Genomic DNA, 16,201 nt, shown 5'->3' on the forward strand with positions numbered 1-16,201 from the left:
GTGGGGCAGGGGCGGTAAGGGAAGGGGAAAGGGGGGTTGGTTTGGAGAGGGGGGGAAAAGGGGGGTGAGAGAACCCCTTTAGGTTTTTGTATTAGACATTTTTAAGGGGCATTTTTGGATTTGATTAAAATTAAAGGGGGGTGATCATTCGTCTTAAAAAGGGTCAATTCTCGATCCCGGTACAAGTTTAAAAAATGATAATATTGCGGGGGGGGGGGGGTGGGAGGGTATGGGGAAAGGGTGGTGGGGGTGGGGCAAATGTGAACCACCTGGCATTGGGTTTTGGTTAAAGATTGTCCCCCTTCATTGGGGGGGTGGTCACTGTATTGACAAACATTAGAGGCATTTATGGGTTATGTTAAATTTGGAGGGGTGATTTCCCTCTGTAACAGGGTCAATTTTCGATCCAGGTACAAGTTTTAACAGGTGAAATTCGGGTGGGGGTGGGAAGGTATGGAAGAGGTGGGGGTGGGGGTCAACTGTGACCCCCTGGCTTTGGGTTTTTGGATTAAATTTTGTCCTTCTTAGGAGGGGTGGTCATCATCTGTAACAGGGAATTCTAACCGGGTACAATTCAAAACAGAATATTGCGGGGGGGCGGGGTGTGGGGGGAGGGGGGTCTTTCTTTTGACACCTGGCATGGGGTTTGGTTTATGATTGCCTCATATTGGGAGGGGTATCACTGGGGTTGTGAAGGGGTTAATTATCGTACAGGTACAATTTTAAAAATTTTTGCGGTGCGGGGTGGGGGGGGGTAGGGAAAGAGGGTGGTGGTGGGGGGGGAGGGGGAAAGAGGGGGGGGGGGGGGGATCACTGGGGACCTGGAAGGGTTTCAGAGAGAAGGGGGGAGGGGTCATTTTTTACTTTATCATTTGCTTTTCGGTCATTGGTTTACTAAATCGATTGGGGGTTTCCGGTTTCAGTTTACCCCTATGTATGTACATGAGTGGAGCGTTCTGTCCCTTATGCATTACTTTATATATAAAACCAGGGTATTTGTATGTCTACATGGGTGAGGAAATAAAAAATTTTAAGGATTTGAGTTTTCCTAAACAAAGCGTAGTCTTTAATAGGGAATGTTATATCTTTTTTTTTTTCTTTGGTCAGGGGGAAACCTATACACATTTAAGTTAAATGCACAGAAAACAGCAAGCACACCGCGTAGTTTCCCATTATGAACTCGAGGACAAGTGAAAGGTTCGTATCCCCCAAAAACAGACCTGTACCTTCCATTTTCCGTCGCTGCATTTTTTTCTTCTTAGTCTACCAATAGTCTACCTGAAAACCAACCCCCAGGGATAGTGCCTTCAGCCCCAAGGACTTCTCATTTTGCCACAGTGGTTGATGGCGAAAAAAAATTTGCGTCGATTTTTATGTTCTCGTAAAGGATCGACTGAAGGTTCAGAGGTTGTATTGCCTGTTTGATTTGAATATCACCTTTTGACTAAAACTTGTTTTTTATTATTTTTTAAGAGTAGATACGCAGTTTTAATGGTTAGACAAGTCCGTTGTGTGGGAATGATTATTTTACGTAAATTAGAAAGAAAATCTAGTAACCCTTTTTGGTGATTTTGGGTCTTTTTTCCCCTTTTTCCTTTTTTTTCATTTATTTTTCCACCTCTCGTGTATTTTCTGTTGTGGTGTAAGTCTCTCTCCTCTCTCTCTTGGTGTGTTACTTCTCTTTTATAATGTTTCTGATGTTCCCCCTCCCCCCCCACCCCCTCCTTTTCTCCCCCCCCCCCCTCCTTCGCCCTTTCTCCCTCCCCCCTCCTATAATGTAATTTTACAGATATAATATAACATACACATTAAATATTTATGTAAATAATGTTTTATGGATGTGTGTTTAAAATAAATAATTTATATATTTTTATATAAAATTATATATATAAATGTTAAAAATATATATTTAAAAATTAAATACACCGACAAGACCCGACCCAAAAACATACCATACCCCACACACCACACATTATATATAAATTATATATATATATATAATATTATTAATTAATAAAATATTTCAACACACACCACACCATATATTTTTTATATTTGGGTATAGCACACCACACACACAACACCCCAAACCCACACCCCCACAAACCAACACCCAACACACACACACACCACACACCACACACAACACCCAAAATTAATAGTATTGCGCCCAATCCTTCTCTCTATGGCAAAGCCACTATTTCCCTTTCTACGGGAAATCCACTCGGGGGTTTTCTAGAGGGGGCACTATTTAAAAATCGTCAAATGTGAGTCCTTTTCTCCCCCCCCCTCCTCCCCCTCGCCCTCATTCTCCCTCCCCCCTGCCCCTATATGTAATTTATACAGAATAATATAACATAAATACAATTTATGTAAAGTAATGTAATATGGATGTGTGAAAATTATATTAAAATATATATAATTTTTTAATAATTTTAATTTTATATAAATATATATATTATATATAATAGTTAATTTTATATATATATATATATAATATATAAAATAATATATAAAAAATATTATATATTAAAATATTATATAAATACACCGCACACGGGCAAGACACACAAATACAAACACTACAACCCACACAACACAATATAAATAATATAATAAATATATATTATAAAATATTTATAAATAAAATATACCACACACACACACACATATATATAATTTTTATAATGTTTATATGCGCACAACCAACCACACACACACAAACACAACACACACACCCCACAACACCACCAAACACACAACACACACTAATAACATATGTTTTGCGCCCACCCCCTTTCTTCATGGTCAAAGCCATATTTCCTTTCACGGGGAAACCCATCGGGCTTTATCTAGGGGGGGCATATTAATAAATGTCAAGTGTGAGCTCTTTGTATCTTACCTGATAATACCTTGATGAACCCACACTATAAAAATATAATAATCAAAAGGGGGTTTTATGATGACTAATTTCAGTCTTAGAAGTAACTAGAGAATGGTATTATCAAAAAAATTGATAATTTTACACTTTTGAATTTTGAATTAAAAATAATAAACTTGTAAAACTAAAAACCTTAATGACAAGATGCCCAAATTCCACTAATGTGTGGGGAAAAATGTCCTTTCTTATGTCCTTTTTTCTTGAATCTTTTGTCTGTAGGCTTTTTCTTATATCTTCATGTTCAGTTCAGAGGATTTTAAGGAGGGATTGGCTTTACAATCTGGTGGATCCTCCAAGGGACTTCTCAGAAGCAAAAAAAAAAAAAACAGGAGAACAAAAAAAAAAAAAATTCCAAATTTTGGATTAAAACAAAAAAAATTAAATATAACTGATTTCTTTTTGGGGGCCCAAAAAAAACTATTTTTTTGCAACAAAAATTAGTATATTATGCCCTTATACATCGAGTAATTTTAATTATACCTTAAATTTTTAGGAAACCCTCATTTTGCATTTTTTCTATTATAAATTTCAAGAAACCCTTTCTCCCTTTAAAGGTTTTAAATCCTCAAAAATAAAAAAGAAAATCTGAATGGTTCCAAAGGGCCCGGTCAACCCCTAGCTGGAAAAAGATATTCTAGTTTTCAATTTGTCTCAAAGATTTCTTGTTATTGTTTGAAAATCAGATTACGGGTATTTTTTTTTTTTTTAATTTTTTTTTTTTTTTTTTAAATTTTGGGGAAAATATTATTTACAGCGGGAATTTTCTTTTTATTTGGTTTTTAAAGTTTTTTTACAAAACCTTTTTCGGGGCCTTTACCGGGGCACTTGCCCTCTGTTCTCCCTTTTTTTGGGTTACAGTTAAAATTTGTCGGGTTTTAAAAACACTGTATTTTAAAAAAAAAAAAAAAAAAAAAAAACTTTTTAAAATATCAACTCAGATCCCTTTTATTACAAGCATAGGGTTTTGTTTTAATCAACATGCATAATACCGAAATTTTAATAAATTTCCCAGAAAAAAAATTAATATATAGGTTCTTCTTTAAAAAATTATCCTTTAGGGGAACCCTTTTAATGAAAAGAAAACAGTAAAATAAAAACTGCATACCCTTTAATTAAAGAAAATTGCATTGGGGGGGGAAAAAAAAGGGAAAACGGGGACTTTTTTGGGTTTAAAATGGCATTTTTTACATTTTTTTTTCCTTATTTTAGTGTAAAAATATTGTTAGCCACCGCCTGGGTCTTTTCCCACCAACCAAAGGGCAGGCTAGGCAGAGGGCGTGTATTCACAGGGTCGTAAACCCAATGAACAGTCAAGAGGCACCCGGCACCACAGGTCCCGGGAACCCCACGGGGGGAAAAACCCCAAGGGGCGGGGCCAGGGGCCAAAAATAAACCCCCAAAAAAGGGAAAAGTCTTTTTCCTTTTTTTTTAAAAATTTATTTACCGGTTACATTTTTTTCTATCGGGGGGGGGAACAAAGGGGGGGGGGGGGGGGGGAAACGGGGGCCAAGGGGGTCCCCACTGCCCCGATACACTTATAATGGGCAACAAAAAAAGTTTTTTCAGGTCACATAGGCACACCCGGGGGTTTTTAACAGGAGAAAGCCCCCCCAAACTCCCCCTCTGGGGCTTGTTCCTCCGCCCCTCCGCTCAAAACCAGCGCGTCATGTTCCCCCAGGCCCCTTTCATTTAACACATTTTTGCACAGGGGAAAAAAGCCCCAAACTGGCGTAGCACTCCCCCAAATATCAAGCAGACGACCCTTTTGGGCTTGACATATTTAAACCTGAAAAAAAACCTACAAAAAAAAATTTAAAATAAAACCCGTTTCAAAAACCCAAAAAAAATTTTTTCTTCCAGCGGGCTTTCTTCGCTCTCGCTGGGGTCTCTCTGGAGGAGGTTTTGGGGCCGGGGCCCCCAAGAGGGGGTATCTCCGGCCCAAAAACCTGGCTCAGGGCCCACCTTTGACATCTGCTGCATCGCCCTACCGTCCAAAATGCTCGCCCCCATCTCGGTCGGGCGCTGCCCGTCCCCCCTTTTCGCCGTCTGGGGCAAAAAATTTTTTCCAATTTTTTTTCACCATGGCCCCAGGAGTAGAAAAATTCCCATGGTAACGCCACAGGCCCGGGGGCCCAATGGGGAAAAAGGGGAACGATCTTTTTTTGGGCCCTTTTGGATTCGTTTAGGTGAAACCAGAGAGGGCCCCCCTACCACCTTTGTATGGCCCCTCCCAGGGGCTTTTTGTAGCTTGGGGCGAGAGCCCTCGCTTCCGACGGGGTTTATGCACCCCACACTCTGTCCCCTATGTTTTTAACCTCATTTCCCCCTCTTTGCGGGGTTTCATAGGTCCCCCTTCAGGGAAAGGGGCCGGTTTCCTTGAGCTTGCCACGCACTGTGGGTTTTGAAACCTCCCCCCGGGGGCCCCCGCCCAGTGCCACTGCATACTGGATGGGGAAACATTTGGGGCAAGTTCACGTGGGTGGGGGGGGCCCCCTGGGGCCCAAAAAACCATGGTAGCCTGAGCTCAGGCCCAAACATGAGTGGGAAGGGGGGAACCCTGTTACCTCATGCAAAAAGAAACCCGGGTAGGCCATGAAGCAGGGGGGGCACCCTGACTTTCCCCAGTCTTCCGGGAATTTCCCCTGCAATATTTGGCAAACTTTTGAGCAAGGGGGTTTTAAAACGCCCCCCCCAATCCCATCGGAAACTGTGGATGGGGGATGTCGCCCGGGGGGGGGTTTCTGCGCACCCCAAAACAGTCGCAACATCACGGAACACTCGTGACTAAAACTCCCCGGCCTTGGTCAGAGGGCAGTTCAAAAGGGGCCACCAAAAGGGGTTTTAATGAATTAATTCACTAACACGCCAGCCACGGTTTTGGGCCTCGTGGTTGGGTAGGGTGCATATGCCTCAGGCCACTTTAAAAAAAAGTAAAAATTACCACAAAGATTTTTCGGTTTTTGGGGGGGGGCGTGAGGGGCCCAGTGGACCGGGAATGTCTATTGCCCCTTTCCCAAATTGGGTCCCCACACAGTACCCCTGTAACGGGGAAACAGTTTTTTTCTAGCGGGGCCCTTTGCATGCACACACACATGCTTACACCACCCCGGGACAGTCATTTCTCATCCCCAACCCAGTAGAAGCTTTGACGGAGAGGGTAAAGGGGTTTTTTTTCTCGCCCAAGGGGCCACGGGAAAACCCCCGCATGAAATTTCCCTTTAGAAAACTAAGCACGCAGGGCCCGGGGAAATTTTAAAATTTCCCCACGTGTCACTGCCCCATTTCACTCAATGCACCAGCGTTTCACTAAAAAAAGTTTTTGACCCACTCTTTAATTTTTCCCCCACGGGTTCCAAACCGGGGAAAACCCCCCCCCCCTTTGTGGGGGGGCTCTCCGAAAGCCACGGCCTCCCAACTGGGGGTTCCACTCAAAACCACCGGCCCAATGGGAACAAGGTGAGAGTCCTAACGTTTTTCCCTTACGCCTCACCCAATCCCTTAGTGGCGCTTTTCCAGCACCTGAGAGGGGAGGAACACAGGACCCGAGCCCTTCTGGACACATTTGGTAAAGCAACTAGCCTCACACGGGCGTCGACTCAGGGTCGCTTTTGCAAGGGACACGGCCCCGGGCGGTGGACGAGGGGGTTTATTTTGTACTTTTCAAGGCGCCCTAATCCCTTGCCCCGGACTCTTGCTCCTTTCCCCCCCCCCAGTGACTTAAAACCCAATTTTGGGGCCCGCAGGTTTCCGTCCGGATGGTAAAACTCGGAAACCGTAGAGGTATGGGGGGAAAGTGCCGAGACTCTTCACCCCCGCCGGGCAACCCCTTTTCCTTGTCAACAAATATTTGGTTTTTCGGGCCTGCTAAAATTGGCACGTAGTGGCCCCAAACGACAACCCCTTTCCCCGCCCTTTTATCTGTGCAAAACTGCCCTGAGTTTCCCCGCACTAGGCCCATTTGCCCAAACCCGGTAAGGGAGCTTCGGGCCCGGGTTTAGAGAAAGCCCGGGCTTCCACCGGGGCCCTTTCTTAGGTGTCAAATGCAGACTGACACCCCCTCTTTCCCACTGGAAGCACCCCCCTTTTCGTTTTTAAGTGGGTGGAAAAGGAGCCGCACACTGGCAAAAGTCCTGTACAAAGGGGGGTTAGTTTTTTGGCAAAAGGGCCCGGGGTCCCAGGGATTTCGCCACTTTGGGGGGAAAAACGGGCCCAATTTTCCCCAAACCACCGCCACCTTCTGTGGGTCGGTGCAAAAACCGTCTTGACGGGATAAACCCCCAAAAAATGGCACCTCAGCTGGAACATCGGGCATTTTTTGGGGGCTGAGTTTGGGGTTTGGGGCCTTTCCCCTAAAACCCGTGTAGTATTTTCCTCCAGCCGCTCCAGCTCCTCCTCGAAGGTGCTACTGAAGACGATGAGGGTCATCAAGGTGGGCCCAAGGCCTTCTTCCACTGCGGGCCCAATCCAATCCCCTTTCCCCATCAGACGTGAAACAACCAGGGGCATTGAGAGCCCAAAGGGTTTTTGGCTTTTGAATGCCAAAAGGCCTTGCCCAAAGGGAAAAAAGGGCAGTTTTGGTTGGGCCCTTTTTCCGCCATCTCCACCTGGTAAAAACCCCGATTTCAGGGGGAGGTGGGGGAACCCCCGGGGCCCCCCCCAATGCATAAAGGGGTCATCAATTCTCGGAAATGGGGTATGGGCCTTGGTAGTAAATGTCATTAAGCCCCCCCGGGGAAATTTTTTCCACCCCGAAGCGTTGTTTTTCCCGCCCTTTTTTTCCCCGGATCCGCTGATGACCTTGGACTGCGACCGTTAAATCCCCCCCTGGGGCCCCCCCGGGCCATGACAGGGGGGAAAAAATCCTTCTCGCCTGGTTGGTCCCAATACGTCGGGGGGGGGGGGGCTTTGAGGGCAAATATTCGGTGTTAAGGCGGTGCTTCACCAATCCTGTGGGGCCCGGGGCCAAGCCCCCTGAAAAAACCCCAAAATCTCCCTTACTGAGACGGGGTGTAAACGCATTTTTCTCTGTCTGTGCTTCCGTCTTTTTAGCGGCGCTCGGGGAAAAAAAAAGGGGGTCCTCAAAGGAAAAGTAAGGCAAGGGGCCCCCCCCCAAAACCCAAACTCTCGCTCCCGGGGGACTTTCTGGGCGCTTTCCCCTTCCTCACAAGTGCCCAGCTTTGCACCAGTGGCACCTTTGGGTTTTATGGAGAAGTGGCACCAAACCCCTGTAAAATAACCCCCCCCGGTCCAACAAAGGCTCCCCCCAACCCCTAAAGCCTCAGGGCCCGCTGCAAAATTTGGGTTTGGGCTCCCCGGAAAGGCCCCCCCTAATCCCCGCATCACCTTTTACAGTTTGAACCGGTTCAGACTTGTCCTGGGGCAGGCGTCAGCCCCTAACACCTTGCAAGCCAATCTCTGGGGAAACAAAGGGGGGACATTGCACGTTTTTACCCCCACCCGCTTTTCCCTCCCAAAGGGCGAAAACAAGCCTTTCTCTGCCCTTTAGGTAGTCAAAGCCCCGCAAGCAGTGCTCGTTTCCCGTCGGCCCCCTTCCCCCGGCAAGGGCCCCTGAAAACCCTGCTGCCCACGCCAATACGAGGCCCCACTGGCCCCTTGAGCTGGGAACAATGCCCCGTGACAACCCCCACCCGTCTTTGGTTTTGGGCTGGGAAAATTGAAAAGTGGCCAACATTTTCAGGCCCCACTAGGGTCTTCTCAGCCCCAGTGTTATGGCAGGCGGGATGGGCTTTCCCCCCTATTTAGCCCTCCCCCCGCCCCGTGCTGGTTCGGGCAGCTTTCCCCCCAAATCGGGGCCCGGGGAACCCAGGACGGCTGGGTTTCGGCCCCCCTTTTCCAAAAGTTTTTGGCCCGTTACCACTTTTCCTTTGCTTAGGACATGCATCGGATGGTGGGGCCCCTTTTCCCACCACAGTCCTTGCAAACATGTGGGGAAAGGGATCAGGGAAACCGTCGCTTGAGAGGACGAGTTCTCCGCTCCCTCTGACACTGACTCCCTCTGTGCATACCTTTCCACAGCCCCAACAAGCCTTTTTAAAAATGCTCGGGTCACCCTTTCCCCAATGTACCTTCTCCACTTTTAGATTCCAGCCCCCGGGGGTCACGGGGGGGGCCCGAGGAAAATGGCCCTTTTGGCCCGTGGCGCCTTCAGGAAGCCTTTGAAACTCCCCCGGGCCCCCCGCCAGCCCACCGCAGGTTTCCCCAGGGTGTGCCTGCTTTTACGTAGATTTTCAGCTTTCCGGTCCCGCAAAGTGTCAACAAAGGAAAACGCGGGCCCGGACCCAATCATCTCTTCCAGCGAAAGGGGAGACCTCCTTTCCAGGGCCTCCACATTGCGCCAGGGGGGGACAGTGTCTCGCCACGCTCACGATCCCCTTTTTTCAAAACGGGCCCCGATTTTACCTCGGGGTGATGGTGGTTGGGGCCCCAAACGGGGTTTCAAACCTCTGCCCCGCTGGGTAAGGGGGCAGGGTTGGGGTGGCGGGAGATGCCCCAACACTTCACCGCGGGGTCCCTTAGCGCTGTTACCGCTGCCCGGGGTTTCTTCCTGGCCCCAGCCCCGGGGGAGATGCCAGCATTTCAAATTTGGGGGGAAATGCCTCCCAGGCCCCCTTCCCGTCACTCAGCTGGCTTTCGCTTCACAGAATGTCTGGAGGGCCCAGGGGGTACGGGGGGGGGAAAAAAACGGGGTTTCCGGAACAACAATCCGGGGGGGGAGGGGGGGGAGGGAGGGAACGAGGGGGGTTAACCCGGGGCCGAGTTTTTCCCCCGCCATACCCCAAAGGGGGCGGGTTCCGATGGGTTCCCCCGCCTTCTGCAGCGAAACCCCCCCGGGTCCCACACGACGCTGCCCGGGGGGCCCGGGGGTTTCCGCCACGGACCCCCCCCAGACCCCCCGTAAATTGACACCTGGCATCTGTTGCCAGAACCCGTTGCCTTCTCTGCTTGAAAGTTATACCCCGTGATGCCGCCTTTCCCCCTTACTTTCCCCCCTCAGGCCCTGAACCTGCCCTTAGAGTTGCCCCCTCCCCATCGTTCACCTTTTACGCTGTTTTAAAGGCCCCTTTTCGGTTTTTAATGCTGAATTTCCATCTTCACAGATTTAAGATTTCTCTGTAGACCTCAACAATCGGCAGAACTGGGCCCCTTTCCTTCCTTCCTGCATCTCGGGCCCAAAAAGGGCAAATCTTTTCCCTTTTTTACACAAGTTATTTTCCCGGACACTTTTTTTATAGGCACCAATACAGGGGGAAAAAAAGAGGTTTCCAAATGCACGATACAGCTTTAACCCGGCAACACAAAATTTAATAGGTCACAAGGGGCCCCCACACGAGGTCTTCCCCAGGAGCAGCAACCCCAAATTTCATCCCCTTTTGGGTTGTTCCTCCGCCCCCCATGCTCACAGCCAGGTGCGTCATGTTTGCCCAGGTTCCCCTTCATACGGGGCCCGCGGCAATTTATAGTCCATCTGGCCGGCTTCCCCACTCGTGCCTTGCCTCAGTCAAGCCCCCTCTCTTCATGGCTGCCGCCAAACTTTGGGGCGACATTTATAAAAACGGGCTCCACTGATCAAAAACACCCAAAACCCACCCTGGGCCCCCCATTTGTTACGCCGACCGCTCGTCTCTTGCCACCCAAAACAAGGCAGGCTAGGCAGACGGTGCCCAACCAGGGTTGTGAAACGGGGAAAAGCTCCAAGAGGCACCCAGCACCACAGGTCCCCGAAAAACCACAGGGGAAAAAACAACGAGGCGAGGCCCCGGGCAAAGAAAAAAAACAAAACGAGGGAAAGTCTTCCTTTTTTTTACACAAGTTATTTTCCCTTAAAACTTTTCTATAGGAACAATTTCAGGGGGGAAAACCCCGCAGGGCACACTGCACGATAAGCTTATAACGGGGGCAACACCAAAATTTTTCAGGCACATAGGGACACACGGGTTTCCAGGAAACAGCACCCAACTGCCCCCCTCGGTTGTTTTCCCCCGCTTTTCGCTCAAAAGCCAGCTTTCGTAAAGTTCGCCCAAGGGTTTCCCTTTATGTTAACAAAAGTTTCGCACAGAGACAAAGACCCCCTGGCTTTGCAATAAAAATATATAGGACCTGATTTCAAAAATAGTAAAATAAAAATTTTCCCCCTTTTAAGAAAAAAAATATCATTTTTTCAAAAAAAATATTGAAAAATAATTTCTTTCCAGCAAAGAAATTTAAAAAATGAGGTTTTACATAAATAAAATATGCGAAAAGACCCCAAAAAAATGAGGTATACCAAAAGGGTGGTAAAAGAAAGAATTTTTTGGGGGCATTTACTTCTGCCTTTGTGTCATTTCACATATGAAAGGGATATATACCCCAAAAACATACACACCCCATGCATATATGTATTTATAGTGTCTGTGTGGGTGGTGTGGGGTTTATATACATATATATGTATAAAATATATATAGATATATATATATTATATATATATATAATATATACACATGAATATATATATATATATATAATATAATATATATATATATATATATATATATATATATATATAATATATATATATATATATAATATATATATATATATATATATATATATCCATATATATATATACAAATATATATATATATATATATATGCATATATATACATATATATACACATATATATACACATATATATATATACATATAATATACACACACACATACATACATATATATACATACACATACACATGCATAAGCATGTATATATATTTACACATATAAACATGTATATGCATATGTATATATATATATATATATATATATATATATATATATATATATATATATATGTATGTATATATACATATATACACACATATATATGAGTAGTTGTGTAATGGACATCTGTCCTCTCACGTATGCACATGAGTGTGTAAACAGGAAGTAGGTTAATGACCCCTGGAAACCACAACTGATTACCGTAAACAATGACCTTAACCGGAAGTGATTAACGTAATCAATGACCGTAACCAGAATCATAGTTAATGATGGATAGCATGCACACCAGTCTACCTTACAGTCGTTCATGGCGCATCATAGCAGAAAGTAGGCATAAGAAAGTGATTATCATAATCAATGATCGGAACTGGAAATAATTAACCGACTCTAGTGATGTATAACAGGCATAGGGTGTCCAAAACCCTATTAATTCTCTCTGCATAGAATAAAACCAGCAATTTTTCAATCTATTAGGTAATTAACCTGTTGTATAACCTGCTGTATAAGCTTGGAATTTTCAAACATATGAAATAGTGGTAATTTACACAGAAAATTTAAGCCTGTTACTTTTCTTTTTGTGTTCTCGCCTGTTCGGATGCGTGTTTGCGTAAGCTTGAAACTCATAATAAAGGCATATTTAGTACAACAAGAGTTTCATGATCCTTTTCACTGAATTGTATTTTTGCTATGAACATGCCCTCGGGATGTAAGAACGACTAGTATAACATGTTAAAAGATGAGAGAAGGTCGCAAGCTTATCAATCGTCACGCAAAATTAAGTAATTTCTGTTGAGTTATTCTTATTAGGTCTTTGGTATTTATGCATTTGTAGCCAACGACCATGGTGCCCAATCCTGGTCCATATCACACAGTCTGATTGCCGGCTGTCATTACCATGGAGAAGAGTTCATCAGCAGAAGGTTTCCCCAACAGGTCCTGAGGGGTCTCCCCGCCCTTATTCTTCTGCCTGGTGGACGCCCCGAGACCAGGCAGGACGCCCACCGCGAGAAGCTGTCCGCTTGAAGCTGCGTCGTGGAGAGGCATGTTGCCCGCATCGTCGACAAGCAATTACAAGATGAATGACAAAAGGAAGAGCAACAATGATGATAATGATAATAATAGAAAAAAATTAACACTAATAATGATAATACGATTAATAATAGTAAGAGCAATATTAGTTGTAGTAGTAGTAAAAATAATATGGATCATAATAATAGGCAATAATAATGATACTAATAAGAGATAATATTGACATTTATAAAAATTATATAAATGAAAATCAAAATAATAAAATTAACAACAAAATAATAATAATAATAACAACAATAATGATGATATAATAATAATAAAAGGATGGTGATAATAATAATAATAATAATAAAAATAACAATAGTGATAATTATAGTAACAAGGATAATAACCAAATATCAGTGACAATAATAACGATAATGATGATAATGGAAATACTACTACTACTACTACATATTGATAACAATAATAAGAACAACAACAAAAGTGAAAATAATGTGGATAATAATGTTAATAAATAATAAATAAATAAATTATGTTATTAACAAATAATGTTAATAAATAATGTTAATAATAATGCATAACGTAAAAATAAAATAAGATAAAATAAAGTTAACAGGAAATGAATTAAATTGGCATAAATAAATTGTAATAATAATTCTAACAAGATAGATTTGAAAATAGATATGATGCCTTGAGCAATTACTCTACTGACGTTAATATCATGAGAAACCTCGATGAAAATTATTATGGTAATAATAATATTATTAAAAAAAATAATGATAGCAAAAAACTGAATGATGGTAAGATATGAATAATAAAACTAAATGTAATAGTAATAATTGAATGCAAATGCACAAGGAAAATCCATTGAAATGAAATGAAATGCACTGACATGAAAAAACTGCAACATTAAAAGTAACATAATGAAGATGAAACTATATGGCAGATGGAACAATTACTATTGATAACAATAATCACATGGATGATAATAATGTTATTCATACCCTAAAATAATGACAATCATATGATAATAAAAATTTACACAGCAACAATGGTAAGAATAAAGTAAGAACAAGAATAAGTTAAAGAATAAGAAAACAGTAAGAACTGGACTGTTTGCAAGAAATGGGAGATCTGAATGCTTCTTGGAAATGAGTGAAATGATCAGAGAATCTGCTAAAGAAATCACACCTATGAAATCAAAAACATCTAAACAGAAACGGAGAACAACAGGAATTTTAGATAATTTAGAACATAGAAAAAAAGATTGAGCGAAAACAAAGAAAAAGAACAGCTGAGGAGAAGGAAGTGCACAGACGCAAAAGAAACGTGTTTTGATAAGGAATGCGAAGAATTTAAACATAAGAATTTGATTTAATAAATAAATAATATCATCTAATCCTTTAACAAGTTAATAAGCTCATTTACGAATTCAATAATCTAATCTAATAATTCAATTAGAAATTAACAATAATAAGAATATGAATAAGAGTTAATCTTTCGAAGGAATGAACAGCTCATGCACGACAAAGTGAAGAATATATTAAAGCTTAAAAAATCAAGTCAAGGATGGTTATATTATGACTCTCTCTCTCTCTCTCTCTCTCTCTCTCCCTCCCTCCCTCCACCCCTCCTCTCTCTCTCCCCCCCCCTCTCTCTCTCCCCTCTCTCTTCCTCTCCCCCCTCTCTCTTTCTCCCTCCACCCCACCTCTCTCTCTCTCGCTCTCATTCTCTCTCTCTCACTCACTCTCTTTCAATGTTCGTCCTCCTCCTCTTGCTTCTTCCCTCTCTCTCATGTTCCTCATCTCTTTGCTTCTGCTTCCCTATAAATGTAGGGAAGGAAAAGGGAGAGAGGAAGGGATAGATAGATGAAAGCGAGAGAGAAAAAGAGGAATAGGAGAGAAACTTGAAGGAAGGAAAAGGACACAAATGGGAAGTGAGAGCGAGAGAAGAGAAAAATGAAAGAAATAGAAAGGGGGAATAGGAAAGAGAGAGCCGAAGAAATGAAGGAGGGAAGAGGCTAGAAAGAGGAAGGGAGGAAGAGGAGAGAAAAAGAGGAAGGAAGGAAAAGAAGAGAGACAGGAAAGAAGAGGAGGAGCGATGAAAGGAGAGGGAGAGAGAGAAGTGGAGAGAGAGAGAGAGAGAGAGAAGTAGAGAGAGAGAGAGAGAGAGAGAGAGAGAGAGAGAGAGAGAGAGAGAGAGAGAGAGAGAAGAGGAAGAGAGAGAGAGAGAGAGAGGTGGGAGAAAGGGAGGGAGGGAGGGAGGGAAGGACGGACGGACGGACGGACGGATGGAGGGAGGGAGAGGGTGAGAGGGTGAGAAAGAAAGGGAAAGGGAAAGAGAAAGAGAAAAAGAAAGAGAGAGAGAGAGAGGGTGAGAGGGTGAGAAAGAAAGGGAAAGGGAAAGGGAAAGGGAAAGGGAAAGAGAGAGAGAGAGAGAGAGAGAGAGAGAGAGAGAGAGAGAGAGAGAGAGAGAGAGAGAAGGATGGGAGAAAAGGAGGGATGGAGGGAGGGAGGGAGAGAGAGAGAGAGAGAGAAGTAAGAGAAAGAGGAAAGGAGGAGGAGAGAGACAAAGTGACGAAGATGAAAGCATACACAGGCACAGGAAAGGCTCCTCCAAGTGTGGCGCACAATAATTGCCGATGTGCATTTCTTGCCTTTGAAATGATTGTTTTTTGAGAGGGAACTTTGACAAGAAGTAGAAAAACTAGCCTAGAGTTTCCCTCTCTCTCTCTCAACACACACACACACCACACCACACACACACACACACACACACACACACACACACACACACACACACACACACACACACACACAAATCACTTACCAATTATGTCCTAAATATCTCGGGAACAAACATTGAACCTAGGAAATTCACTAAATGGCAACTCCCGATAAAAAATCGCGCATTTACTGAGAGAAAAATAACGTTCATAAACAATGAATAAAGGGGCTCACACCACTAATTAGCATCAATACCACCGCCAGTGAACAGAGCAGTCACAAGGTACCATCAATATACAAAATACTTCCATGCAAACCACCTTTTCTCCTCACAAATAACACGGGAGTTTGGCGGAAGGTGCCAATTAGTCCATTTTCCCGAGACAATGTTTCCTCTCGAGATATTCCACAAATCACCAAAAGAAAAAAGAAAATCAAATGCTCATTTTTAATGCAATTGGTTGTTTCTCTAAGGCTCATAAGAATTATAGTATAATATAATAATAATATAATAATAATTATAGTATAATGATAATAATAATAATAATTACAAGACCAACAACAACAACAATAATAATAATAGTAAAGATGATCGTAATAATAATAATAATATAATAATATAGTAATAATAATGATAATAAAGCAAATTTAATTAGTTGTGGAACTCAAGGAATGGTGGTTACTGTAATATAACCATTAATAATAACAATAATGATAGTGTT

General features: G+C 43.4%; 1 long non-coding RNA gene across 1 annotated transcript in view; it reads right to left on the minus strand.

Annotated features, from left to right (window-relative positions):
• LOC119571050 overlaps positions 1 to 16,201 on the minus strand; it is a 53,400-nt gene that overhangs the window by 36,770 nt on the left and 429 nt on the right. The window lies entirely within an intron of this gene.

This window comes from Penaeus monodon, unplaced genomic scaffold, assembly GCF_015228065.2.
Source record: "Penaeus monodon isolate SGIC_2016 unplaced genomic scaffold, NSTDA_Pmon_1 PmonScaffold_49, whole genome shotgun sequence".
NCBI classification, from domain to species: domain Eukaryota; kingdom Metazoa; phylum Arthropoda; class Malacostraca; order Decapoda; family Penaeidae; genus Penaeus; species Penaeus monodon.